The sequence below is a fragment of the Equus caballus genome, chromosome 5 (assembly GCF_041296265.1).
Source record: "Equus caballus isolate H_3958 breed thoroughbred chromosome 5, TB-T2T, whole genome shotgun sequence".
Lineage (NCBI taxonomy): Eukaryota > Metazoa > Chordata > Mammalia > Perissodactyla > Equidae > Equus > Equus caballus.
The window spans coordinates 81,571,831-81,599,651 of NC_091688.1; the positions used below are offsets into that span (position 1 = coordinate 81,571,831).

The following is a 27,821-nucleotide window of genomic DNA, read 5'->3' on the forward strand; positions in this document are numbered from 1 at the left end:
TTCCCCTTAGTTTCTCCCTCTTTTTAGCCCTATGATGCTTTTTATCTTCTGTTTGCTTTCTTCTTCTGATTGTGGAATATGCTTAAACATTTTGACCAACTTAGGGAACACTTTGTACCCAAATCATAAAACTTTCTTCTTCCTCCTTCGCTCATAACAGGACTTTACAAAAACTTGTTCAGCATGTGAGCCCTCCCTCTCTGGAAATCCCATTCTCACTTTCCCCTTCACTCTCCAGCCCAATTATCTCAAAACTTTTTCCCTATGGCAGAGGATTTTAACCTTTTGAATCTTGAATGTGGATGTGAATGGGAGCTCATGACCCACCTTTCTATGGTTATTGTTTTAACCAGGATGTAGGACATGGGAAAAGGGTGCCAGAATGATTATAGGAAGCTACTGCTTTTTGGCATTCTAGTACAAATTGACTTTCTTTTGGCTGGGTGTCAGTAGGATTCTTACAAGATGTCTTTCCCACCACTCCCATCCACGAGTGCACACATGTTGGACACACACGTTCATACTCACATACACACACGCTCACACACGCATGCATACACATACACATGCATGCAGCTTTGAGTTAGGGATGAGAGCTGAGCTGCAGTCAGTGGTAAAACACCCTTATTAGTGAGCCTAGTGAGAGGAGTGAAGAGAAGCAGAAAAGCAGCAGAACATATTGTTGAAGAGTTTTCCTTTGTTGTTCTTTACATACTCAATGTCATAATTTCTTCTCCTTTAAAACGGGGCTAACAATGGTGAATTACATGAATTAATGTCTGTAAAGCACTGAGAACAGAGCTTGGCACAGTGGGAGTATCATAAATGTTTGGGAAATAGGTAAAATAAATATGTAAATCTGGAGCTCCACCCCTAGTGCATCCTCTACGTGTGTTATTGAAGAAGCTCTGTTTTTAGCTACTGCTTTGAAAATCCCTCGACCCCATTAGCAGAGCCATCAGTGCAGGGTTCTTGTCATGAACAGCTGGCGGACAGAGCTGGTGCCCCCTCACCACCTTCCCCATGTGGTGCAGCTTTTAGAAACCTTTTAGGGAACACTTAAATTGAAGCAAGCATAGTCTTCTTCAAAACTAGGCAGCACCTCTCCATCCTAAAGTTGGGCCAGGGCTTGAATAAATCCAGCCCATAAAAGTGTAAAGGCATCAGCTTTCTTCCTGAAGCCAAGAGAGCAGTGTGCTGCTAACCTTTTTTATTAGGGACCTAGAGTAACAAAGACCTTTTCTATTGTGACCCAGTACACAGGAACATATGTTTATGGCCGAAACAAAGGCTTCCTGAAGCAATACCCTTGCTGTATACAACATACTTGGGTATTTTCTCTATCTTCTATTTCATTTTTTAAAATACTGTTTACGACTATTAAATTTATTTAACAACTCACCATTGGGTCATGATCTGCAGTTTGACCAACGCCAAGTCAGAGCAAAAGTATCTTTAGGAATGAATTAATGACAAGAAATAGAATCCTATAAAAGACTCTAAAAGTTCTCTAATGGAAAAAAGATGACTATTGATTTGGGTTGGTATACCCATGTTTCATTCTCCTTGAGAATTTAAATTGCAAAGATAAATTCTCAGCTTCAGGTGTGTTTTAAAAAAAATGCCTTTGCCTCATGCAATAGAAGTAACGGCACATAGGCAGCATTCCCAGACACACAGGTTTCTCTAGGACAAGTACTTATACTGAGGATTATCCAACTGAGCTCTGAATAAGCATAACCGTGTAATGGAGTATGGTGGAAACAGGGACGTCACTGCTTCTCTTTGGTCCTGTTCCTGACTTGAGAAAATCTCTAAAATCACTGACACTTTAATAACATTTTCAAGCTCTTTTGGCAACTGATATCAAAACAATTCAGGGTTGAGGCCCCATTCCTACTGAACAAGTTGCCGTCACTCTCGTTTCCTATATAACAAACATCAGTGATGCCTTACTTTGTATTGTCCTTGGCAATTTACGAAGTGTTTTAATGCATTTTATCTCAACCTCCTAACAATCCTGTGAGGTATACTGGGCAGGTATTTTCATACATTGTCTCTATGACTGTAACGTCATTTAAGACAATAGTTTCCATTTTCAACATAAAAAGGGATCATTTTGAAACATACTGTTGGCTAATAGCAAGAGACAGCACAATATGGAAAAATACTAGATTTATCCTCAGATGTGAGTTAAAATTCACAGTGCGCACATTACCAGGTGTGTGCTCTGGGGAAGGTCTCTGAAGCTCTAGCCTCACGTTACGTTTCGTGAGTAGGGAGGTATACGTTGTTCTCAGAAGTGAAAGGCTGATGCAGGGAATGTAACGTGAAGTTGAGTGTTGGACAGAACTGGATTCAAATCCTGGCTTTGACACAAGAAGGTATAGCCTCTCTGAACTTTAGTCTCTTCATCTGTAAAACAGGCATTACAATGAAATACCACTGGTCAGTTAAACCATCCTCCTACCAGATGTACTGTACCCGCTTCCAACTGCCTCTAATTTATCCTACACGAGTGCCATTTTTATTTTAAAGATTTTATTTTTTTCCTTTTTCTCCCCAAAGCCCCCCAGTACATAGTTGTATATTCTTCATTGTGGGTCCTTCTAGTTGCAGCATGTGGGACGCTGCCTCAGCGTGGTTTGATGAGCAGTGCCATGTCGGCACCCAGGATTCGAACCAATGAAACAGTGGGTTGCCTGCAGCGGAGCGCGCGAACTTAATCACTCGGCCACGGGGCCAGCCCCATGAGTGCTAATTTTAAAAAGTAAATCTAAGTCACTTTCCTACTTCAAAATCTTCCATGATTTCCCATTGCACTTTGAATAGACCAAAGTCTTTGCCTTGGGCCCCACAGGATATGGTCCCTGTCTATTTCTCCAGCTTCACTTCATATCACTCCCTTTCCTTCTGTCACAAACATTTAGCCAATACTGGGCTTCATTGACTTCCTTGTGGCTCCTGGCATTTTGCTGTTTAGACCCTGTGCCCACTACTGTTTCTTCTGCTTGAAATGATTGCCCCATCCCAACCCCAATCCTACTCACTCTCATCCTTTAGATCTCAAGGTGAACGTCACTACCTTGAGGAACACTTCCTGAACTCCTAGACCAGGTCATGTCACCATGTTCTGTACCACCACGGGAGCCTATTCCTTGTCCTTAGAACCCAGAGATAATTCAATAATTGTTCGTATAGCTATGTGTGTAACAGAGCTCCTCCCACTGGAGTTTAAATTCCAGGAGGACAGGAACTATAATTACACTCTCTTCACTTGAATCCCTCTAGCTGAGTAATATTGGAGAAGTTACTTCCCTTCTCTGTGCCTGTCTTCCTTTCCATAAAGTGACGCTATTAATAGTGTCTATCTCTATTGAGTTATGTAAAGATAAAATGAGAAAACACATGATAAAGCATTATAGTCTAGAGCTCAACATGGAATAATAGATGCTATCTATTGTAGGTGATAAATATTGGTTGAATTAATAAACAAGGTAGTTAATTAAATGAGATAAAACCTGTAAAGAACCACATACAAGGCCTGGAATAATAGTAGACGACAAATGTTAGTACTATCCTTCCTACAGTATTGAAGGAATCCCTCAAGGGAAGCTCTCATCAGAAAAGTTGAAGGGAATGTTGAGTGGACAATGTTACAAGACAAAGATATGGGAGTTTGTGTTTATCAAGTAGCCGACTGCTAAGTTGCTCTCTGGTCATTTCTGAGGGAGACAATCTCATGGACTCTTACCACTGAGAGTAAATTCTGGCAATGGATTGGGAAGAGGAGGGAGCCTGTGGTGAGCTGAGGCTTTGGGGCCAGGTTCATGGTATGGATAGCAGTGAAAGTGCACACTATGTGTGAGCATCCAGGGCCACTGGAGCTTGCCAACTGATGCAAATGAGGACTTGGAACAGAAGTAGTAGAAAGAGCTGCGGCTCAGCAGACCTTGGAAGACAGGAAGTAGGCAGTAGGAAGAGAACAAACACATTCCTAAGGGAGTTTAAAGAACAAGAAATAGAGGTAGTGGAAGGTCTTAATCTCTAGCAGGATCCATCAAAGAGAAAGAAGCTCCTTTGGTAAAAAAGCAAAGAATGAAGGTTGAAACCAGTTCTGCCTGGCCTACCAGAGACATTCCTTTGCAACATGAACTAGCAGTGACTGTGTGTAGAAATTAAAAGAAAAGTGGATGACTTTCACAGGTGTTAAGATGCACTGAGCTTGCCTTGGGTGCTGATATGGCTAGGGTTTGACAGCAGGACTCACTGGGGCTTTGAGCTGAAGCTCATGAAAGATCATAGCTCACTAAGGCAAAATGGGGACGTGAAGGTGGAGCTGAAGAATTGCAGTAGGGATCGAATATAGGTAACAGCTTTACAGAGGCAATTGATGATTAAATAAATAAATAAATTTTTAAAAGCCAGTTGAGAATAAATAAGAGATCAAGGGGCCGGCCTGGTGGCACAGCAGTTAAGTTCGCACGTTCCGCTTCTTGGCGGCCCGGGGTTCGCCGGTTCGGATCCCAGGTGCAGACATGGCACCGCTTGGCACGCCATACTGTGGTAGGCGTCCCACGTATAAAGTAGAGGAAGATGGGCACGAATGTTAGCTCAGGGCCAGGCTTCCTCAGCAAAAAGGAGGAGGACTGGTAGTAGTTAGCTCAGGGCTAATCTTCCTCAAAAATAAAAAAAAAAAAATCAAAAAAGAGATTTTTGATGTCTTTGTCCAATATTCAAGGTAAAAGTTCACATGTTCACCTCAACCTAGGAGACTGGAACAGAGGTGTATATGCGACATGGCTTTCGATCTGGTAAGACTCATGTGTGCTCTCTCCAATCAAATCTTTCTACTTGACAATTAACTCCTCACCTCTAACAAAACCTACTCTGGGGATGTGACTTCCCCAACACAAGACACCATTTGGCATCCAGGAAGGAAGAGGTTAAAGAAGTATGGTTGTGGCACAGCTGGGAGCCATTAACAATGAAGTTCTTGGACAGAAACCCAGCAGGAACCTGACAAGGGGCTGCGGAGACACAACAGCTTCTAAAAAGTAAAAACTTGTTTCAGAAAGGAACGAACTGCCCTCACCAGTGAACCTTCGGCAAAACCCAAATCCCCTAATTAAGAATGAAGAGCAGGTGCTGGTTAAGAGTTTATATTATGCCCAGCCATAAATCAGCGTTCTTAATAGTAAAGATAATGAGTAAATTAATAATTTCTAGAAATACATTTTTTTAAACTACTTAAGATACAGAGTGGTCCTGACCTGATTTAAAAGTCCTAATGGATGAGCCAACACAAGGTATCTTAGTGCCTTCAGCTATTTGCTTCTCAGTTCTGTTTTTATGCTTGATGGCAAGAAGTTTGGTTTTGGAGATACAAGAGTAAATCTAGTACTTTGGAGTGATATCATCTCAAATATGGTGCCAAGGGCCCAAGTTTCCAGTTTACTTTCTCCCTGCCTCTGCAGCCTCGTGCTAAAGACCCCATCTTCCCACTGATTTCTCTTATTTCTCTTTATTCCACAAGGATCCATACCAGACATTCATGGTTCCTTAATATCCTCTGATAAAACTCAATTCATGACAAGTTTGCAGAAACCTATGGGTTACTTTATGTAGTCTCCCACCAAGATTCTGTGAGAATCTGAAAAGTCTCAGCAAATTCTTATTTCTTCCTTCTCCTACCATCAATAGTCCTTACGTATATGTTCCATCTCTATCTTTCCTATTGATCCAAACTAATTATATCCAGTTTGTCATATTAGTTCATGTCGTCTTTGAGCCATTCAGTTATCTAATGTATAAAGTATTACCTTCCAATAAAGATTACGAACCACTTGATAGCAGGGACATGCCTCATGATTCATTTTTATCTTTCATACTGCTTCATACAGTGCTATTTACATAATACAACTTGAAGGATAATCAGTTCTCTTAGAACTGAACTGAGCACTCCCACGTAACTGAAAACTGTCTGGGCTGCTTTGGAATGCAGTAGGTAGAGAAGAGGCAAAACAGTATTTTGACATATAAAATAGTAGGCCTGGCCAAAAAGCCTTCTCTGCACAGTACCCTTACGGAGTATATAATGCAAAAAATCAAATGGAAGAGTATACAGCCAATATCATTTATAGTGTTGACATAAGACTTAAGACAAAATGAACACTAGAGTGCGAACCACTTCCTTCCTTGATCACCATCACTACTCGCTAGCACAACGCCTGACACAATAGAGAAACTCAAGCGTGTGTGGAATGAATGAATAGATGAAAATGATAAGTCTATGGTCAATGATAATATTAGTACTCGGTTGGATGAACCAGGGACTATTTCCCAGATAAATTGGGAAAAACATTAATTTAGTGATAGGAAAGGACCTAGTTTGAGCCTTCACAAGGAGTGAGACTGCCTAGACATTATGGCCTAAGAAATCATAGAGAAGAGAGGTGGTAGAATGTTCTTGCTTTTTAACAGAGAGAGTTAATGGATGATGTGGGAAGGGTGATCATGAACCCCAGAGAGTTGTGAGCATTGGAGAAGTGAGTATAAAAAGAGCTCAGGGTGGAGAATAATTTAAGTTGGTGGAGTCAGAAGTTTGAGAGGCCATCAGGAAGTACAGCAATAGGAGAAATTCGCCCAAAGAGATTATTTGCATAGCCTATCAGGAACAGGAAGATATGAAAAAAAAAAAAAAGGTCTGCTTTGGCTAAATGTTTTTAGGGAGTTTCGCTTTCTGGACCTAGTCGGACACACTTCTGTGATGTTAACCTCAAACAAGGCCCTGGAGGACTTGGAAGGCATTTTAGTGCCCTCATTTGAAAAGCAAATCCATAGATCTCAAATCCTAGGAATGTGTTACTTTGTTCTGTTAATAATAATAAATTCTCCCAGAGCTAACAATGTACAAATGCAAGCTGCCTGGACTGAGTTGAAAGTGCTCTGCAAAATGGGTGGTCCAAATGATGATTGGCCTTGGAAGTCTGTGCCAATGAGACCAGCTTCTACGCAGCCCACCGAAATCACCTGACCAGTTCTCAGAGCTGAGTAAGAGCTGCAAAGTTTAGACGAAGGATCCTCTGATGATTAAGTTGTGTCAGGAGGAGAAAACTAGACAAGGAGCCACATTTCACTGGCACCAAGAATCACCCTCACCCTTTACCTTTTCAAAATGTCAGTTCGAATTTTGTAAGCGGACATAAAGGAGGGTGCAGCCATGCTAGGCTACCATAAATTCATGATCAATGGTCAAGATATTCTGGAAGAAGTGCAAGTAGTTCCAATACACACCACTTCTTTGATAGGATTTTTATCTTCTTTTGAGAGATAACCCCAAATTTTAGCAGAATCTTTGACTAGAAGGAAAATATGACCTCACATCTCTATCAATTTTCATAGACATTCATTTTTCTGCAAGAATTTGACACACATTTGTCAAGGAAAAAATATTTCATAGAAGCATTTTTTTTTAATGCTGTAGATAGGAATTGCCTGTGCCTTCTAATTAGACCCCATAAAAAGCCGTTCCCACGTGCGCGAAAGTTCCCTTGGGTTACCAATAGCAGGACTTGTAGGAATGTCGGGAAATTCAGGCAGAATTGTTGGGGCCAATCTCATGCCATCTGCTCAGCATCCTCAAAAATGCTATTCCAGAAGGCAGTTCTTCGAGTTCTTAAGCGTCTTTTTGACTTGACTCAGTGTGGCTGATAAAAATAACCTTCATATTTTGAATCACAATCCCATGCACACTTTCCTAAAAAAAATTGAGCAAAAATTTGTCAGTCTCTCTAGTCTCACTCATTGTCTGTCTCACAAACTGTGCTTAGCTCTAAGAACTACTCTCCTTTCTTAATGACTGTATATTAAGAGATGTTGTCATCTTGTTGAAGAGTGTGCCAAGTGGACTCCCTTTGATCACTCGTCCTCTGTTTCTGTGAACTTAGAGTTGAAGCAGCCTCTATTGTTAGAGATATAAGTCCATCTCTGGTGAACAGAGGAGTTCTTGCTATCAGGGTGAGAGGAATGTCTTTAACTATTTATTATCTACTTTCTGTAAACTCAACTCAAATATAGAAGGAAGCAAGCAGAAACCAAAATGATGTCTTGTTAAGATTCATAGTGTTTTCTCTGAAAAGAACATATTCTTTATCAAGGACTGAAAAAGTGTCCTTTTCCCTTTTCCTTCAGCATATGAAATATTTACGTGTTAGGCAGCCTCTGAAATAGCCATTTTCCATAGAGCTGTAGTGGCCCAGCCCATCAGTGTGCTGGTTAATTAAGTGTGACCTAAACCAACTTGACTTGAGCTCTGCATTAAACGCACAAAACCCATTTGAGCTGACCAGCAGCAGAAGTGGTACTCAGAGAAATTGGAAAGGATTTCTCCCAAATGCTTTCTACTTACTTACAGCACTCAAGTAATGGTTGAAGATTAGCATATGACATGACAGATTACATTAAGTCATGTCTTTCCAGTGCTTTATGACAGCCCTATCACATTAGCTTCTTAGCACTGGCACATTGAGGCATGCAAATGTTTTCAGACCCTCTTATTCAAATCTACAAGCTGACATGGCAGCCCTGATATGATTATTAGTCATTTGAGAGACTTTAATTCACGTCATCAGATAACAGGTTCTGCTAAAAGGTTAGAGAAACTGTCTGCTTTTAATGAAGCTCTCAAAAAAGACCCTCAAAAACCCTGTTACACATCAAGAACCTGGTTTGACTTTATTGACAAGACCCCCCTAAGAATGAACTTGACTGGAATAACTAAATAGGCATCCAGACATTGGAAATATTGTCTGTTTTTCAGAGAAGACCATGTTGGATGGTTGTGGTTTTCTCCTCCCTCACTGTATTCCCTCCAGTCCATTCTAACTTGACTGTGGCCTCCAGTAAACAGTGTGGATGACACTCAGACATTTTTAGAATCTGATATCCAACATGAGTCTAAGAGGCATGAAGATAATTATTCCTAGAATGCTCATTACAGTCTGAGCATAAGCAGTGCCATAGCTCATAGTAATGGGTTAATGGTGTCTGGCCAAGCATGGTATGACTAAGCGGTCATGTGACTAAAGATCGCTAGAGTTTGAAATCCGTAGGTTTTTTGCTGTAAATCAGTTTCGTAATCAAATATTTTGTTTTATAATGCAGTGATCTTCATTTAGAACCCCACAGAAACTCTCTTTTCAAAATGCTTCTACACAGGTTGGCACCAATGATGCTGCTGTTAGAATGAAGGAAGATGGCACTAGAAAGTCAAGCTGATGGGCTGTGATGAGCCAAGAGCCAGAGAGAGACCTCTGCAGGTGAAAACAGTAATGAAAGAGCAAAGAGAAAAAACAGTTCCAGGAAGCTGGAAAAGTAAATACAAATGCACTCTTTTCTTTCCTTTTTTTTTAAAGTCCCAAACAGTGAATACTGAAAATCTACTGCTAGAGAGCTTCTGAAGAACAGACAGTAAACGTGTTAAGGAGTCCCTAAAGCTGGTTTTTGTTTATTTATTTACTTTTTTAAATGTTCAGTGTCAACTTTTCGACTCAAATTTCTGGAGAAAAGAAGATATGTTTACAGTTTAAAGTAAACTAATTTATAGCCACTCTACTCTCTAGGAAAATATTCAAAATTATGATTTGTGGTTGATTTCATTTCTTTCCATGCATAGGTATTAAGATATATTACCTTAACTCAATTATGAGTTTAATAGTATTCATATTACCTTTTTCTCGAACTTTCTTTTCCTCATTTCTCTTTCAATTTTGCAACTATTTTTGAGATCTTCTTGTATATGCTCTATCTCTGTCCTTCTCTGTAGCTTTTCCTCAAACCTAAATTATATTTTCTAAAGTAATCTTGGCTGAAAAGATGACTAAGCCCTCAAATATGGAGAATATAAAGGAGCATTGATAAACTGTAGTGTAAACAAGTTCTGATTCAACTAAGAATTGCTCTAAAAAAATGGTCTGAAGACAGCAAGGAAATCAAGAAAAAGGCATTAGATTATATAAATCAGACCATTCTCTTCCCTCCTCTTTCCATCGTCCTCTGCTGCCCCTTTCATGCCTTTACCCTGCCAGCCCGTGATCAAGAACCTTCGCATTATTAGGCAAAGTGTAGATGCACACAACCTGCGTCACAGAAGACGGCTGGCTGGAGAATTCCAGCAGCTGTCAAGAAAATGCCGCTCACTCTCCCCTCCCCACCCCTTGCTTCCTGCCACTCTGACCCACAAAGCAAGATCTGGGTGGACTCTCAGTTGTGCAAGCAAGTCGTGACTATCCACCCTAAACTAGACCCTGTTCAGTGCTAGAAACTCAAGTCAAAGGTATGGCATGTGTCCGTTAGTGTGCTCTCCATTCAGGCTGCAAAGTAGGGAAGATGAGCAACTCTCTTTCTGCAAGCTGATTTGATTTTGAGAAAATTCTACTCTCTCCATATTATAAAAGCCAAAGCAGGCCTATCCTTAGCACCCCGAAACTCACTTTCCATTTTGGTTGATGTCCCTTCCTGTCATCTAAGGCTTTCAAACACATTAGAATTTTTTTTCCTTTCAATTAGAGCTGACCTCCTTTTACTTTCAATCATACCATTTAAAAAATGAAATCTTTTTCTTCCTCTTTTCCGTGCTTTTCTCCTGAAACTAACTCCTCTAGATTCGAAGTAGTCCAAGGATGGTGGTGTCTTACTCATCTTTGTACGCCCACTACCTAGCATAGTGCCTGATATATGGCATTTGGTCAACAGGTGTTCGATGATTGAATGAACAAGCACTAGAGAAATAACTTGGAAACTATCTTAACTATCCAGAGAGCTGTATTCTCATTTCTGGTTGCATTCTCCTTTGCTTCTCCTAGCAAGATTGTGTTTCTCTGTTGATGGCCCCTTCTGCCTTCCTGTGATCCTCACTTTATGTATGTATATATATATATATATATGTATCTATGTATGTATATATGTTAGTATTGCACGTTGACTTTAATGTTTCTTCTATATCATGGATTAGGGATATAGTAATATTTCATCCATAGACTCTTGCCCATGGATTCAAGTAAAATTATGAGCAATGTACAACCAGCTACTCTTGGTACTTTCATCTCCTCTGAATCCTTGGTGTAGCAGCCACCACTGGAACTTGGATCTGGTCACTTGCACAAACTCTCCTTTGATATTGGTACTTGATCCTCACAATATTTTTGAAATAAAGGACTTAATAAATGTTCTGAATGTGTTCTTGGCTCACCTGCCTGTTCCGTGGACCTCAGAGACCAAATCCTGGCTCTCTGGTCTCCAAAACATGTAAAGAGTATACAGATAATTTAAGAATATCATTTAGATGCCAACATTTAACATCCCACAAAATTTGCACTGGCTTAAGCCAATTTCCCAGCACAGTTTTCTCCCATTTCTATCCCTCTCCATCTCAGGGTTTTAAAAGAAAACAAACATCTGCATGCATAGATTAGAGCCCGCCCATAAACACATGTTCCTATCAAAACCAATCAAAACAGAAAAAAGAAAGAACAGAATATTGTACATTTTTCTTTAGATCTGATGTCTGATTTTCATTAGGTTTAACCTTATTTCTTTTAGATCCCAGGCAGTGACCCAATATTTATTTTCCTGGCTGGGCCCTGTTCCTGCCAATATTTCACTCGGGCTCCTGGAGGCCTTGCTGAGGAGTTCAAGGCTCGCACACTCCCTTTTCTCTTCTGCTGCCCCTTGCAGACATACATTTGTCACCTGTATCCTTCGTTTCATCTCAGAGTTAATTCCAAGCCCTTTCTTCCCTCCTATTCACTACCTTTTAATTTCTCCCTTTCTTTTTGGATTTATGACTGAATACTTTAATTTATTCATCATATAATGTCTTTCTAACTTGTCTTTTCTAGTAATTTACACTGGACCATATGCTTTCTGCTGCTGCCTCCTATTATATTGATCTGTAAAGCTTCTGGGGGCAATGATTAGCATGAAAGAAGCTCTGCAAATGCAAGTTATATTGTATCCTATTTGTTCTCTTTTGAACAAAATATATTTCAGAGTTCTCCAAGTGGTATCAGATGTTCTTTAATTTTGCAGGGTTTTGTATGATTTTAGTCATATATATATATACATCTTTTCTGAAACTCAAGACAAAACATTATTTTTAACATTGAACATTGACTTGAAATTAATACAGTCCTCAGATTCAGTTAACTAGTTGTATTTTGTGGACCATGCCTATCCACAAAACCAAAACTTCTCCCGAAGTTTCTTATAAAAGAAGCTTGAAGCACACAGCAATTAGTTTGTGTGCAGGGAGTATTCTCTGTCAGATCTGCCCGATGAGTTTGCATAGGTCACATGAGATACCATATAGGCTGGTACTCTGAGAATCGTAAGATGATACAAATACCAACAGAGGATTTGTACTCAGCGGTGTCACTCACCTCTTTGGGTTCTGACCTCCGCATGTGTAAAACAAAGACGACATTAATGCCTATCCTTGGCAACACCCTGAGGATGACAGGAGAAAATATGTGCTGAACAGTTCATTAATAGAAAAAAGTTTACAAAATATTGATAAATATTATTTAAAAGGCAAAATAGAACATTCATATTCTTTGTTCATTGTTCATATTCTTTGTTCTTCGGACTAAACCATGTTCATTTGAATTCCATAAACAAAGCCTTGGCCACAGTATTTGTACTAATAAGTAATATGTCATGTCAACTTAAAGATATCAATCAACCAAAATTACACAGTGCCCCTATTTCTAAACTAAATTGTTGAATAAAATCTGTGGTTTTCTACGCTCAAAACAATGATACAATCAATAAGTAGTTCTGCAACCCCTAAGTGGTCTTTCATTGGCCACAGCGTCTTGAATGCTGGGAATTTTGCACCTCCAGTCATTTTAGGAATTATCCCTAGGCCCAATCCATAATCTGAGGATTAACTCCCTCAAATCAGAGGGGACCCAAAAAAGATCCCAGAGGAAAGGTTGGGACAACAGTTTAACTGGACCTCTGCCACCGGTTCTGAACATTACCTTGAGCCAGTTTCCTCTGTGAGTCCATGAGAGAACTGAACTGGACCATAGGATTGCAAAGTCTTTATCAATGGAACCCTGAGTTCAAATGCAATGTATATGTAAGCCCATTTTGTAAAACAGATACAGATGGAACTGTTGGAATTGAAATGGGGATGGCTGTCTAAAGCCCTGTCAACATGAGCTCTGCTCCCCCTCTAGAGTCCACAAGGCGTCTCAGAAAACCATTGGATGGAAGGGCTTGCCACACTCTGTCTGGCTTCTTCCCAGGAAGCTTTTTCCCCTCTGATTTATGTCATCCAAGGCCGAGCTCAAAGTCTTTTCTGTCTTCTGTCCTCCAACCTCAAAGTTTGCCCCTCCATTCTTTGCATTTTAAGAAATTTAAGCAATATTAAAAGACTTAAAAAACAATAAAATAAATGCTCATATTCATACCACCTAATATTAATAACATTTTGTCTTATTTGCTTTTAATATTTTTAAGAAATAAAACTTTACACATATATAAGAATATATATTACACATTAATATATAATATTACTTGTTGTATATATTTATTAAGTAATAAATTATTTAATTAAATATTAAATAATATTTATTTATTTATTTCTCTCTCCCCAGAGGCAACCGTTATTATGAATTTGCTGTGCATCCTTCCCATCTATATTTTAATACAAAAACAAAACAAAACCTATGTATGCTTCCATAAATAATATATGATATTTTTTGCTATGATTTTATAATAGATGTAATGTTCTCTTTCTTTTTTTTAATCCCTGCTCAGGGTTATGTAAATGAGATATAGCCAGATTGATTATTTTTTTAAACTGTTGTATAGTTTTTCTTTATATGACTATTCCACGTTATTCACATGCTTTCCTATCTATGAGCTTTTAGGTAGTTTTTTCCCTCCATTCAAACAATTCTGAAATGTATATTTTATAGCTTTTTATAGCTGTCTCTCCACTCTCGGTAGCTGTAAGAGTCTCTCTATATTATATACCTAAAAGTGGCATTGTTAGACCCTAAGGTATTTACCTTATGTAGTTTCTTAGAGGCTGCCAAATTCTCTCCAAAATGTTGGTAACAATTCTCTTAGACTTTTCAATGCCAATACTTCATATTCTTGAACTTTTAAATTGTTTTACATTTTGATTAAGAAAAAATATTATAGAAGAGTTGTTAATATTTGGGGATTATAATTTTTATTTGGAGATTATAATTTGTTTCCTTGATTATCACTGAATTTGAGAATTTTAAAAACATATCTGTGGCCATTAGGATTTTCTTTCCTGTGAATTGAGGTTCAGTATCTTGGCTTGTTTACTGATTTTGCTATTGTCTTTTTCTCACTGTTTTTGAAAGTTCTTTATATGCATTCTGGAAGTTGCGTTAATCAATTAACTATCATATGTTGCAAATATCTTCCCCAATCTCTCATGGTTATTTTATCTTTGCATTATCGTTATCCCCATTTTACAGGCAAAAGAATGGGCTACAGGAAACTTGAGAAATGAAGTCTAAGAATTTATGTGGAAGAGTAAAATTGTATGAATAATCAAGAAAATTTTAAAAAGATGAGCAAAGAGGTGGTATGGCTGTGCCGGTTTCTTGCAACTGCAGGACTGAGGTCTCCATATTTTTGTTGCCGATCACAGCCAGGGGCTAAACTCAACTTCTAGAGGAAACCCACATTCCTTGACACGTGGCCCCATCCATATTCAAAGACAGTAATGGAGACTCTCTCTTGCATCAAATCCTCCTCACTTCAAATCCCTTCCTCTCAGGAAGAGCTCAGCCCCTTTTAAAAGTTCAGCTGATTATGTTAGGTCCATACAGAACAATCTCCCAATTTTAAGATTAATTGATTTGAGACCTTAATTAGATTGGCAAGTCACTTCAGTAGCACCCAGATTAGTGTTTGATTAAATGACAGGGAGAAGATGTGTGATCGCCAGAGGGCAGGAATCTTGGAGGTCACCTTAGATTTCTGCCTAATACGGAAGATTCTTTCTTTCCTGCCTTTCAATATGATTCCTTTCAAATCTGTGGTTCTCAGCCAGGGAAAATTTTGCCCCCATGGGATATTTGGCAACGTCTGGAAACATTTTAAGTTGTCAGAACTAAGCAAGAGGGTGCCATTGGTGTCTAGTAGGGTAGATGCCACGACGCACTGGACAGCCTCCCACAACAGAGTACCTTACCTAAAACATCAGGAGGGCTGAGGTTGAGAAATCTTGTTTTCTGTTTACACGGCTTTGCTATAGCCCTTTGGTTAGGATTTACCTGATCCATCTTCTCCCAAACCTTTATTTTCTACCTTCTCTATTGTTTACTTTTAAACTGGTCTCTTGAAAAAAGCATATATCTGGATTTTATTTTATCTAATCTGCGTCTCTGTCTTTTCATCATGAGTTTGCTGCTTGTGTGAATTATTACTTATCTATTTGTTTTCCTCCCACAATCTTGGCTTTTTGCCCCTTTGTTCTTGCTTTTGCTTGCATTATAAGCTCTGCTTGTTTTCTTTTTCTTCTCTCCTCCTTTGAAAGTTAAGTATTCCAAGTTTATACTTTTACTGATAAATTTTTACTTAAATTAATATTTTTCTAAACAAGTTAGAACATATCAGTACCTTTATTTTCCTCCTGAAAAAGATAAAATTCCTAACATTTTAAACTTCCCTTTAAATTATCATCCTTCTTAAAGTTCCAGTTATCTATTCTTTCTTGTTTTCTAATGAATGTTATTAGCTATAATAAAATACTATAACAATTGTTTTAGCCTAATTATTATTCCTTATTATTTATAAATATTAGTAGTAATAGTATGCTTACTATGTTCACAGTCATTTCTGCTTTAGATTTACCACCTTGCTTTATTGATGTCTGTGGCTCATGTACTTTCTCTTGCATCCCACATTTTCTTCCTAGTATATTTTTACCTCTCGAAAGTAATTCTAAAGTTCTTTCAGCCCTGTGGATAGTAAATGTTATGATCTCTAGAATGTCTGTTAATGCCTCTATTTTAACCTCATCTTAAGTGATAGTTTGGTTTGGTTTTGAATTCTAGGTTTATGACAATTTTTGCTCAAACTTTCAAATGTATTAATTAGATTGTTTTCAGACATAGATGATTGCTGATGATGAGTCTGTTGCTAAATTTATGTCATTCCCTTTGAGACAATCTCTCTTTCCTCTAATGGCTTTTATGATTTTTTTTGTCTTTATCCATGATATTCTATAAATTCCCTACAGTGTTTCTAGGTATAGACTTATTTTTAATTCTACCAAGCATTCAATGTGTCCCTTCAATTTAAATTCCTGTTTTTGTCATATCTGAAAATTTCTCAACTGTTTCTCTTCAAATATTACCTACCCATAATTCTTTCTTTGCTCTACTTTCCAGACTCTTATCAAAAGTAGACTGACTTCTCCCTGTTCCTCCCAATAAATACAGCTGAGAAACCCTGGACATCATGTATAAAATAAATGTTAAGAAGACTGAAAGGTGAAGAGAAGAAGGTAGATTGTTAGGGACCTCAGGAGCTTTGGAGTAACAATGGTGGTAAATTCTATGGGCTTATTTTTACCACATATGTCACAGATTGGGTACCAGAGGAGCCAGCAACCCAGGAACACCAAGGGTGTAAGTGAAAAAGCCCTAAGAAAAGTTGTCTCTTCCTACGCAAATCACCAAGAAAAGAGCAGCCTAACAAAACAGAAGACTTTTAAACAATAACACCCTACTCCAGCCAGACACCACAGAAAAATCTGTGGCCCAACCCCCACCTCTCCCAGCAAATGCCACGTGGGGAGACTAGACTTCCATCTGTGACTGGAATGAGATGTTTCCCTGCCACGTACCCACCAGGGTGATATCAGAGAAGGCTGAGTTAGAGGCCAGGACTTCTAACCCAGGGACAGTAACAAAAAAACTCCTACCTCTGTGATATCAGCGGAGAACATGTAGGAAGCCTAGACTTCCCCCAGCACCTAGTGGTAACAAGGCATGCTCCTTCTCTTCCCTGGAGTGGCATCAGAGGATACCTAAGGGAGAGACAGGATTTTCACCACATTTCAGAGCCAGAGAAGTCTCCCCACCACTGCAGTGTCAATGGAGGCCATGTGGGGAGTCTGAACTCCCATCCCTGCCTACCAGTAACGAGAATCTACTACACCCTGGAGGACCAATGGGGAACCTGGACTCCCACCCCCACCTGGCCATAATAACAAGCAATTTCTTCTCTTCCCAACTTGGGCAATATCAGAGGAGGCCTGCTAAACAGAAGATTTAAATAAAATCAAGAGTCTCAAAACATAGTACCCCAAATTTCCACGGTACAATTGAAAATCACTCATCATACCATGAATGAGGAAAATTTCAAATTGAATGAGAAAAGAGAATCAACAGATGCCAACACTAGGATGTTACAGATATTGGAATTATCTGACAAGGATTTTAAAGTAGTCATCATAAAAATGCTTTGAATGAGCAATTCCAAAGAAGCTTGACACAAATGAAAAAACAGAAAAACTCAGCAGAGAAATAGAAGATGTAAAGAATAACCAAATAGAAATTTTTGAATTGAAATACACAATAACTAAAATGAAAAACTCCATGGATGAGCTCAACATCAGAACAGAGAGGAGAGAGGAACTAACCAGTCAACTTGATGATTGAGCAACAGAAATCACCCAATCTGAACAGAAAGAAATACTCTAAAAAAAAGGAAGAAGAACAGAGCCTCAAGAACTCTACAGAACCTCAGGAACTACTACAAAAGATCTAACATTTGTGCAATCCAAGTCCAAGGGGTGGGGATAAGAAAAGACTGAAAAGGGTATTTGAAAAAATAATGACTGAAACTTTCCCAGATTTAGAAAAGCAAACAACCAAAAATATCCCTCATAAATCTATAGATTCAAGAAGCTAAGAAAACTCAGAATAAACTCAAAGAAATCCATGCCAAGACATAACAATCAAACTTCTGAAAACTAAAGGCAAAGAAAAAAGTATGGAAGCAGTAAGACATAGCACTTTAGCCATAGGAGTAAACAATTTGAATGACAGTGACTTTAGATCTGCCAAATGATCAAGGTCAAAATCAACAGTGATGAGTCATATTAATAGTATGTACCCTTGATTCAATGTAACAAAATGGCACTTCACCTATGTGGGTTTCCTCTTAAAATTCATAACCCCAGTCTAATCATGAGAAAAAAATCAGGCAAATCCTAGTTGGGGAACATTCTACAAAATACCTGACCAGTAATCCTCAAAACAGTTAAGGTCATCAAAAACAAGGAAAGCCTGAGAAACCATCACAGCCAAGAGCAGCCTAAGGAGACATGACAACTAATGTAATGTAGTATCCTGAACGGGATTTTGGAATAGAAAGAGGACATTAGGTAAAAACTAAGGACACACAAATAAAGTGTGGACTTCAATTAATAATAATGTATCAATATCGATTCATTAATTGCAACAAAGGTACCATGCCAATGTAAGATGTTAAAATAGGGGAAATTGGGTATGGGGTATATCAAAACTCTTCTGTATATCTTTGCAATTTTTCTGTAAATCTAAAACTGTTCTAAAAAATAAAGTTTATTTTAAAAATGAGTAAATGATCTAAATACACCAATTTAAAGATAGTTTGGCATAATGGATTAAAAACATGATTCAAGTATATTCTGTCTATGAGAAACTCCCTTCAAATATATAGATATAGGAAAGTTGAAAGCAAAAGGTTGGAAAAAGTACCTAACATCCAAATATTAATCCAAAGAAAGCAGGAGTGGCTATATTAATATCAGAATAAGTAGATTTAGAGCAAAGAAAATTATGAGGGGTAAGGAGACATTCATACAATTATACATACATAGTATACCAATGTTAATTTCCTAGTTTTGATATTATATTAAATGTAATATGTAAGATATAAGCTTTGGGGAAAATTGGGTATATGGGATCTCAGTTTACTGTTTTTTGCAAATTCCTGTGAATCTATAAATATTTTTAAATAAAACATATTTTAAAACTGTCAGATATTTGTTAGGGTTTCTTATTCTATTTTTTAAATTTCTTGACTTTTCTCTCATTGGTTCCGTTTCTCATTTCTCTACATTCTTTTAGGGGAGACTTCGTCTGTTCCAAATTCCAATTAATTAATTCTCTCTTTAGCTATATCTTTTTACCTATCTGTTTAGAATCTTTTTTAACTGGCTACATTATTATCTCCATTTTTAAAATTCTTTTTCATGTCTTCCTAATGGCTTATTCTTGTTTCATAACCTAACTGTTATAATTTATCTCTCTAATTCCCTGGGAGTAAATTTTTCCCTTTGTTGCACACTGTCTCTCATCAATAATGGAATTCCTCATATTCTATGATTGCTTTCTTCCATGTGTAGCCTAGCTGTGGTGGTCCACTCTGAGGTGGTTTTGCAGTTGCTATGTAATCAGGCCCTATGATTTTCTAATTAATGTCTCTGCTCTAATTCCCACATTACATGGCTCAAATTCAATCCCAATTACTGAATGTGGATTTCCATCCATCATAGATTATTATTTATATTTGTGGACCAAGGTGGGCAGCTAACTTTAGGCTTCAAATCAGCCGGAAGATAGATATACTAAAATTCCCTCTTTCAACAGTTAGCCTGTTTTTGGATCCCAACTTTAGACTATGATCCCAATTTCACCTCCCAATGCACACAGGTTGCATTTTCAACCATTATCACCACGTGGTTTTTAAAACCCTACTCCTAAGACTTTCCTGTATAAGTCATTTGACTTCCACTTATTATTATGAATTTCTTAAACTTATCTGATACCCGAAGGTTTCCCTTTCTTGCATTCAGGACCAGCTATGTGTTTTTGAAAAGAAAAATTAACTATTTTACTTAGCATTTCTAAACCCTTGGAATAGAAGAGTATATTTAATATGTTCTTAGTAGCACCAGTTTGTCCCAGAATTCTTCTATATATTACCTTCAACCATGTATTCATGGGTTGATCTGAGGTCTCTTTCCTCTTCTAAGGCAGGAACCATAGCTCATCAAACTTTGTATCCCTCATGACATGTATAATATTTCCTGGCTTAGAGTAAATTCTTGTTGAATAAATGCATTAATTAAAGGATTAGAAGACTGGACAAGCATTTTCTTGCCACACCCTATTTTTGATGAATACCTCTGTTTAGACATAAAGCTCATACAAGATTTATTATCCCTAGATGTCTGAGATTCTGTTAATCAACTTGTCCAGGACCACAGAAGGATAGAGCTGAATAAAAACGACACAACAAAATGTTCACAAAATTATTAATTCTATCCACTCCCAAGTCTATACCATGGTTCAGACCGGCTCCATACTTTCTACCTGACAGTAGTATAGAGAAAATTATCCTTATCCACTAATGACACTGGGACATTAGGTTTCATGGTTAGTTAAGAAGCGGCCTCCAGAAAGAAGAGGCATCTGAAAAAATAAAGGAGACATGGTAAGCAACAAAATGAACTAATTCTGTTTATTTTTAGCGATTGTGAAATATAACTTTAAACAAATATCTGTTAATGTGCCATATTTCCTGTAACCATTTTTTCCCTCTCAAAATATTGATTTTCAGGAATTGTACTAAAAATAAACCCCAGAGTTTGGTTCTAACAGTGTGCTGATAGCCTCATCCTTTTCAGTCATTTCATTACATAAAATAAGACTTAGTTGGCTCAAGATTATTCTGACCCATACAAGGCTGTCATCCCCTGACTCAGGTAACCTTTCTAGCCCCATCTGCCATTGTAAAAGCTACTCTGCTCTCACATCTGACTTCTCAGAATCATCTGCACAAGGCGGGCATGCTTCATGTCTCTGTCCTCAAACACTTCACTCTGAACATAGTCTTCTCCTTGTCTGCCTGACAGGTACCTACCCAACTTTCAAAACTGGTCTCTAAGCCTATCCTTTGTTGCTTTCTTCCTAAGCAAACTTAAATATTCCTTAGAAATCCTCCCATCAGACTTTTATTTAAGCCACTAATTTAACAATTATAATATAAATAATATGGATCTTTTGGAGGCAGCAGACTAGAAATTCTTAAAGGCAGACTTTTTTAGGATGATAATTGACACCTAGTAGATACCCCACAATATTTATAAACAAAATTATTTACAGAAACTTATACACAAAGACATTTTCTCCTTGGGTTCTGACTCTCTAATGAGTAGGTGACCGACCTAAGTTGAGAGGTCAGGATCAGATGCCCTAGGTTTGCCAGGGACCCTCTGCCTCCTTCACTAGAACTCGTGGTAGCCTGATGCCTCCACCTGCTCATTTCTGCCTTAGCTGACCAGTGAGAATTTGGCCCATTACCAGAGCAACCATATCATCTATCACAGCATGAAAGGAGGCATTGTTAATAATTTCACCAGGACAACAGGTATAAACTGGTGCTGTCCTGAGCAGACCAGGATGTATGACCACTCTGCCTATTGACTGCTTAACCCAGTATGTTTTGCCTGATATTTACAGCCCAGTATTTTTCTAACTGAAGGTCATATTCTTTTATAATATTAACCACCACTTACAGAACGCCCAGTATAGACTAGACTCTATAATAAACTACTCTTTTTGACAGACGAGGAAATTAAGGCTATAGACTACGTGATTTGGCCAAGACCACCCAGCTCGGAATTGGTAGATATAAGATTTGAACATGAGTCTGTCTGGCCTCAAGACATCTTTCCTTTTAGCCATGCAGTCCTTATTTTATACCACACCAAAAGGTCATATAAATTCCATTGCTGTAGGCCATTTTTACAATATAAAATCTCCCTTAACATAAGGGAGGCCTTTGCTAGGACTTGGAAACATTTTGGAGGATTGAAAATTTTCTTTGTTATGATAAGACTTAACTTGAACAGCTTAGATTTTTTTTCTCACTGTACCATTTTCTAGGGGCTCCACACCTGCCCTTTTCTTCCTCTCTCTGTCATCTTGACCCCTTTTATCCTTCCTTATTCACTTTTTCCCTCCTCACTATTAAAAGTCCTCTGCAGGACTGAGATTCCATGAATCTCTTATTCAGAGAAACAAGCTTAGGTGTTGATTCGGCTCTTCGGTATGTTAATACATGGAGCTCACAGCAATTTGACACTCCGCACCTGATGAACTAGAGGCTGGGTGAATTGTAGTTGTTACGTTTTTTAGGTTGTTATAAGGTTTAACGCTTACAGACAAGGGTTCAGCTCCAGGGATAAGATGGGTTTTTCCAAGAGTTAGAGAATCCCTGGGCTTGGTTTAGATTAATCCCCCCTGTTAGCAGCACTTATTACTCTTACAGGCAGGGCAGACTTCCTGCCAGAGCTTCCCATCAAGAGGGAAAAGCTCAGGGGCCTGACTCAGTGGCTACAAATTCCAGGTGTGATGTGGGAGAATGTCTGAGATAAGAGACAATGAAAGTGGTAGGGACTGTGAAAAATCTATTGTACAGGAGGTGAAAGGGGAGAGATTAACTCAGTAAGTTGTCAGCTCATTTTCTTACTGTGCTATCATGAGCTTTAACTAAAAAAAAAAAAAAAAAAAAAAAAAAAAATCTCTTTGATCTCCTGTATTGGAGATGTATTTCAAGGCCTGTATCTGTCACTGAAATCTACAAAGTGTGCTTCAGCTATAAATCTCTATCCTTGAATGTACACATGCAATTATCTTAGAGAGATCTGGCTTCCATAAAAATGACAATTGTCATTCCTAGTCTTGCTTTCCTTCATATAAATATAATGTTTATGCTTAAAAAATAACCTTCAATTGATAAGTAACAGAGAAATTTATGCCATTATCATATTAAATGTCGTATCCCTTAATGTCTTTTAGTAGTCAGGGAAAAACAATCCTTTTACTTAAAGTTGATTTCTTCCAGTAGAGAAGCGCTGAAAAATCACCAGTAAAATTACTTTACAAATTAAGTTTTGAGAGATTCCATGGTTAGAAACATTCTGGATTTGCATGTATCCTGACTGTGGTGGTGTTTCTGATTGTGAGTGTAATAGTGGTTTGAGAATATGAGCTGCTTCCTTCAAGCTGCCATGCTATTGTCCAAAAATTGTATAATTTTGCCTTTGCCAGACTTGGTTTTCCAAACCACTCCAAGTTCTTACTGTTTAATGACTGTGCTCTGCATTTGAGAACTGGTGTTGCTTTTCAAATGTAAGAACCTAAACTAAAAATAAGCTTTTTTTAAGAAAAAGTAAAAAGTAAGTCAATATGGTAGGATCAAAGAGTCATGACAATAAATCAGCCCATGAATCTGTGGGGTAGGGACTGTGCCTAGCACACTTAGTGGTACATTGTTGGTGTTAAGCAAAGATTTGTTAAAATGATTAATAACATTTATTATTAAAATAATAATGATAACATATATTGACTGATTATACGACATATGACCTTGTTCTTATTGTACATACATCATCTTTTTTTTTTCTCATTAAAACTCTATGAGATCAATATTACAAGTGAGAAACCTGGAGCGCAGAGAAGTTTAGGAACCAGCCCAGGATCTCAGATGAGGCAGGTGACGGAGCATACGTGCAAACAGCTAGGGCCCGAATCCGAAGCCCACGCTCTCAGTCACTACGTTATGCTGAATGAACATTTTGATGTTTCTATGTTAACTAATTCCCAGCCTTATACCTTTTGTTCCAGTGTTGATGGTAATAATAATAAGTGGTGGTTGTTGCTGTTTTGAAGTTTTTATTCTGTGTCAAACGCAGTATGATGTACTTGTCGTGCTTTATCTCACTTCAGTAGTCAGTACGGCCTTAGATTTGGGCAAGAGAGGCTTTGGGGCAGGGTTCTGCCCTTCTGAGCAGCTTGCCTTAACCTCCCCCGTGGGTTACAGCCTGAGGTCTGTGGGGCTGATGGGGATGTGCCCACCCGGAGCCCATGCCTGTTCTCTAGACCATAGTCTGAGTGTCCTGGACTCTGGATTTCTTTGGTCAAATTGTCTAAACCTGAACCTTCCTCTCCCCCAACTTTTGCTATCGCAGGGTGTACCACAAGGCTGGTTTGCAGAGATTGTGAAGAGTGTTTCTAATTGTGGGCTTGGTGCCCACAGAATGCATATGAAGTTCCACTATGGGAGATGAAACTCGGAACGGTAAGAGAAGGTGAGCAGACCATGGCACGGTACTAGGGGCAGGGGGCCAGGAGCTGGCTGATCTCATTCCAGAATTTTCCTTCACAAACTCCAAGAATTCTAGATTTGAGTACATTCTTCTCAATCATTTTCAATATATATTTGACAAAATAGGAAGATAGGATATGTTTTATTTAACGATTGTTTAATTTCATTAATAATGGTTCATCTTAAATATTTAGACACGTGGTCTCCATTTGTACTCTTGCCCTGGGCTGCACTAATATTAAGGACGAGCTTCTCCTTAAGGCCCCTTGATGTTCCCTCAAGGTTACCTGAAGGAATGAGGAGGCTGAGCACGCAGAGTTGGTTTGGGTTTCTCAATCCCAACTTTTGTCAGAATAGTGCTTTTATTTGTTTCTCAAGTCAGATTTTGTTGAAAAAAAAAATAAATTCTGCTGGCTTAAAAATAAATCTTTAGAAATCACAAGCAACTGCGGCATTAAAACTTAAAAGATATTTTAGAAGTGTTCTACTAAAAGTCTCTGATTTTACTAATGAGGAAACCAAGAATCACAGAAGACGAGGGAAGCCCAGAGCCCCTGCCTGGCGCTCTTGCCATCTTGGTTATGGTTATGGCTAGTCTTTGCCAGGTTCCTTGAAGAAGAAGTCTGGAGTGGACGTATAAAAAGTTAAGTTTTCTGTAAGATACCCAGCCTACCTTTTTTAGGTACCTCCTTATACCTGTTTCAGTGACTCACTTATCCAGAATTCTCTACACTTGCACCCATATTTATTGAAATTTGGGCACAGGGAGGCTTAACCATTTAGTAAGAATAAAAATTATATGGTACCACACCCAAGGAAAATGGAATTTTAAGCCTATTCTCTAATTGTACAGTAAAGTATTTCACAGTGAGCAAATAAGGGACGCATTTTGTGTGTACATTGGGTTTAAAGCAGAAGGAGTTTTAGGGTTTCAGATATTATACAATATTCATGCCAATCAGGCTCCCTCTGGAGGTGAAGTGTTAACAATATAGGCTACCTAGGAAGAGTTGGAGTTTCTCACTTCTTTCTATCCCTTCAGGTTTGTGGAAAAAATCCAAGAGTAATAATCCCACCTAACAGTGATCTCAGATTTCCTTCCCCCTACCCAGTAGAATCTCACTGGAAGATTTCTGGAGACCTGAGGAGAACCTGTGCCAGTAGTGGTATCTTCAGCTTTTTGCTTGAGAGATCAGAGTCCATCCTCCCTGACCTGAGCACACATTTACAACCACTACTTTCCTCTTTCCTCCTTCCTCCCCAGCCCAGCCCCCCTTTCTGGACCTGATGCCAACCATTGCGTTTCCCATCCTCCTCTTCTCCCTGTCATAGCTTTCAGCTTTCCTATCCTCCCCTCTGTCACGCTCCACACCAGGTTGCCCTCCATTTTATGCAAGGCTCTGTGGCACTCATTCTCATGCTGTCTTCTCCATCAAACTTTCATCAATCCATGTTCAACAGCTCAGTTCTTATTCCTTCTGAGTGGTGATTCAACCATTATGGGGTGATGTTAGTATTGTCTAAAGCTTCCATCTCTGGGGATACAGAGCCCTTGGTGGATGACTTTTACAATCTGGGCAGGAATCAACTCCATATTTAGCTCCAGGTAGCCTCCTGTGTGGGACCTAAAAGGATAGCAAGAGGAGCAATGTTCACAGAGCATTGTTTCTGGGTCACACAAATCTTACATGTAGAGGAAACCTAGCTACTAGTTTGCTGAGTTCAGGACATTGCCTTCTAATATGTGTGTCAATGTGAGTAGGTAGCCAGAGTCTAATGACATATGTTAGACAAATCTACTGATAATGATGATGCTTATAGATTCCGGGAACTAACAAAAGGGGAAGAAAAGTTTTAAAATCATGATTTTACTATGTAGGAGTAGTAACCATTATAGCAATTAGGATGTGCCATTTGGCTTTTATACCTTACTACTATACCACAATAATTATGTACTTTCTTACGCATATTTTACATCAAGCTTTTTATATGTTTAATTTGATCATATACAAATTTCTCTTTGTTTATGTTCAGTTTTTGGAATTGCTCAAGTGTTATAACTTTTTAATGCAGCATTATTAATTGCCCTCCACTTTCCAAAAAATCATTAAAAAACCCTGAATATATACCCAAAGTGTAGTGGTAATGCAAGATATCCTTGACAAAACCACATATGTGGTTTATATACATATCTTGAAACTCCATGATATTTTGCCTACATGTATTATAAAATATATAATATTAATAATATATGATTTGAAATAATGCATAATTTATTAAATAGAGTATAAACTTGCTCTCTGAATTTGAAGTAAGGTTAAGGATGAGCTAGGGGACCATAAAGACTGCTAAACAATTGAATTTTTCACTGCATTTCAGGTGGAAGAGAACAGGACCCTCCCTTCCTCTTAGAGAGCCACCTGGCTTATTAGAGAGGTTGTAAGTGGCGTGGTTAAGATTGTGGACTCTGGAGCTCTATCGTGAGCGTTCAACACTCTGTTTTGTTATTTATTGAGCAAATTACTCAGCCATTCTGTGCCTTAGAATCCTCAAGCGTAACATGGAGAAAATAACAGAATCTACGTCATAGGGTTGTTATAAGGACTAAACTTCTTTTTACATATTTTGCACAAAACTAGTTTTTCCCTTTCTCAAAATAAGATAGCAGAGCTGGGAACTCAGATAGTAAGAAAGTTGTTTGATAGTTCTTGCAAGGGAATGTCATACCTTATTTCGGATGAGTTATAAACAGAGATCAGCAGAATCCCACCAAAAGACTAAATACCTTTAACTGAAGGCTCCCAGATGCTAGACTCAAAAACGGTCTATTTACCCCAATGGACTCCAAGATGAAGTTCAAAGGTATTGTGAGTATTGTTTTCTATTTGAGCTGAAAGCCAAGGTTGGATTTAACAGAAACTATTAGCAACTGAGATTATATTTATTTGTATCTAAGCATTGTATTTCTTTACTTCACTATGTATATATAATGAGTATTAAATAAGGTTAAATAGCAAAAGTGACACATATATGTATAAATTAAACGCACACACAAATAGAAGTAGGTACGAAAATCGAATGCTCAGTCTGTTTGGGAAACTTTTCCACTTACACAGAAGACCACAGCCTGGGCACCATTATTCACCTGGTGACAGGTACCGGAGTTGTAGATATGGTATCTGAAAGGAAATAAACTGTCTTCCACATGCAAACCTTGCAAACTAAAAACTAGAAGTGATAGCTGTTGTCACTGCTCCAGCAACTTTAACAAAATTCATTCCTTCTACTGAATTAAGTGGGAAGAACACCTGGAATGCTAGAGTCTAAGCCTGCCCTGCCGCTGAGCCTCTCTGTGGGCTTGGGCCAGTTACTGCACCTTCTGAGCCTGTTCCCTCATGAGGAGATTGACTAGAGGATGTATAAGGCGTCTTCCAGATCTGAGATTATATGACTTCGAATTTCATACATGTGAGGAGTTTGAAGGAAGATACAGACAAATCAATTTTGATAGGAAATAGAACTTGTGTGGCTCTGAAAGAAAAGTACTGAAATAAAAACATAAACTCTAGATTGAATTTCCTAGAAATTTGTAATTA

At 38.3% G+C, this 27,821-nt stretch overlaps 1 long non-coding RNA gene across 2 annotated transcripts in view; it reads right to left on the minus strand.

Moving 5' to 3' along the window:
* The window catches only part of LOC138924132 (uncharacterized), a 138,755-nt gene that overhangs the window by 101,074 nt on the left and 9,860 nt on the right, over window positions 1-27,821 (minus strand). The window contains exons 2-3 of one of the 2 annotated variants that reach the window (XR_011438829.1): window positions 16,985-17,089; window positions 12,441-12,507 (exon numbers count right to left, since the gene is read on the minus strand). The exons of the other annotated variant lie outside the window; for it this stretch is intronic. This is a non-coding gene — a long non-coding RNA (uncharacterized lncRNA). The remainder of the gene's footprint in view (window positions 1-12,440; window positions 12,508-16,984; window positions 17,090-27,821) is intronic. 2 annotated transcript variants of the gene reach the window in all.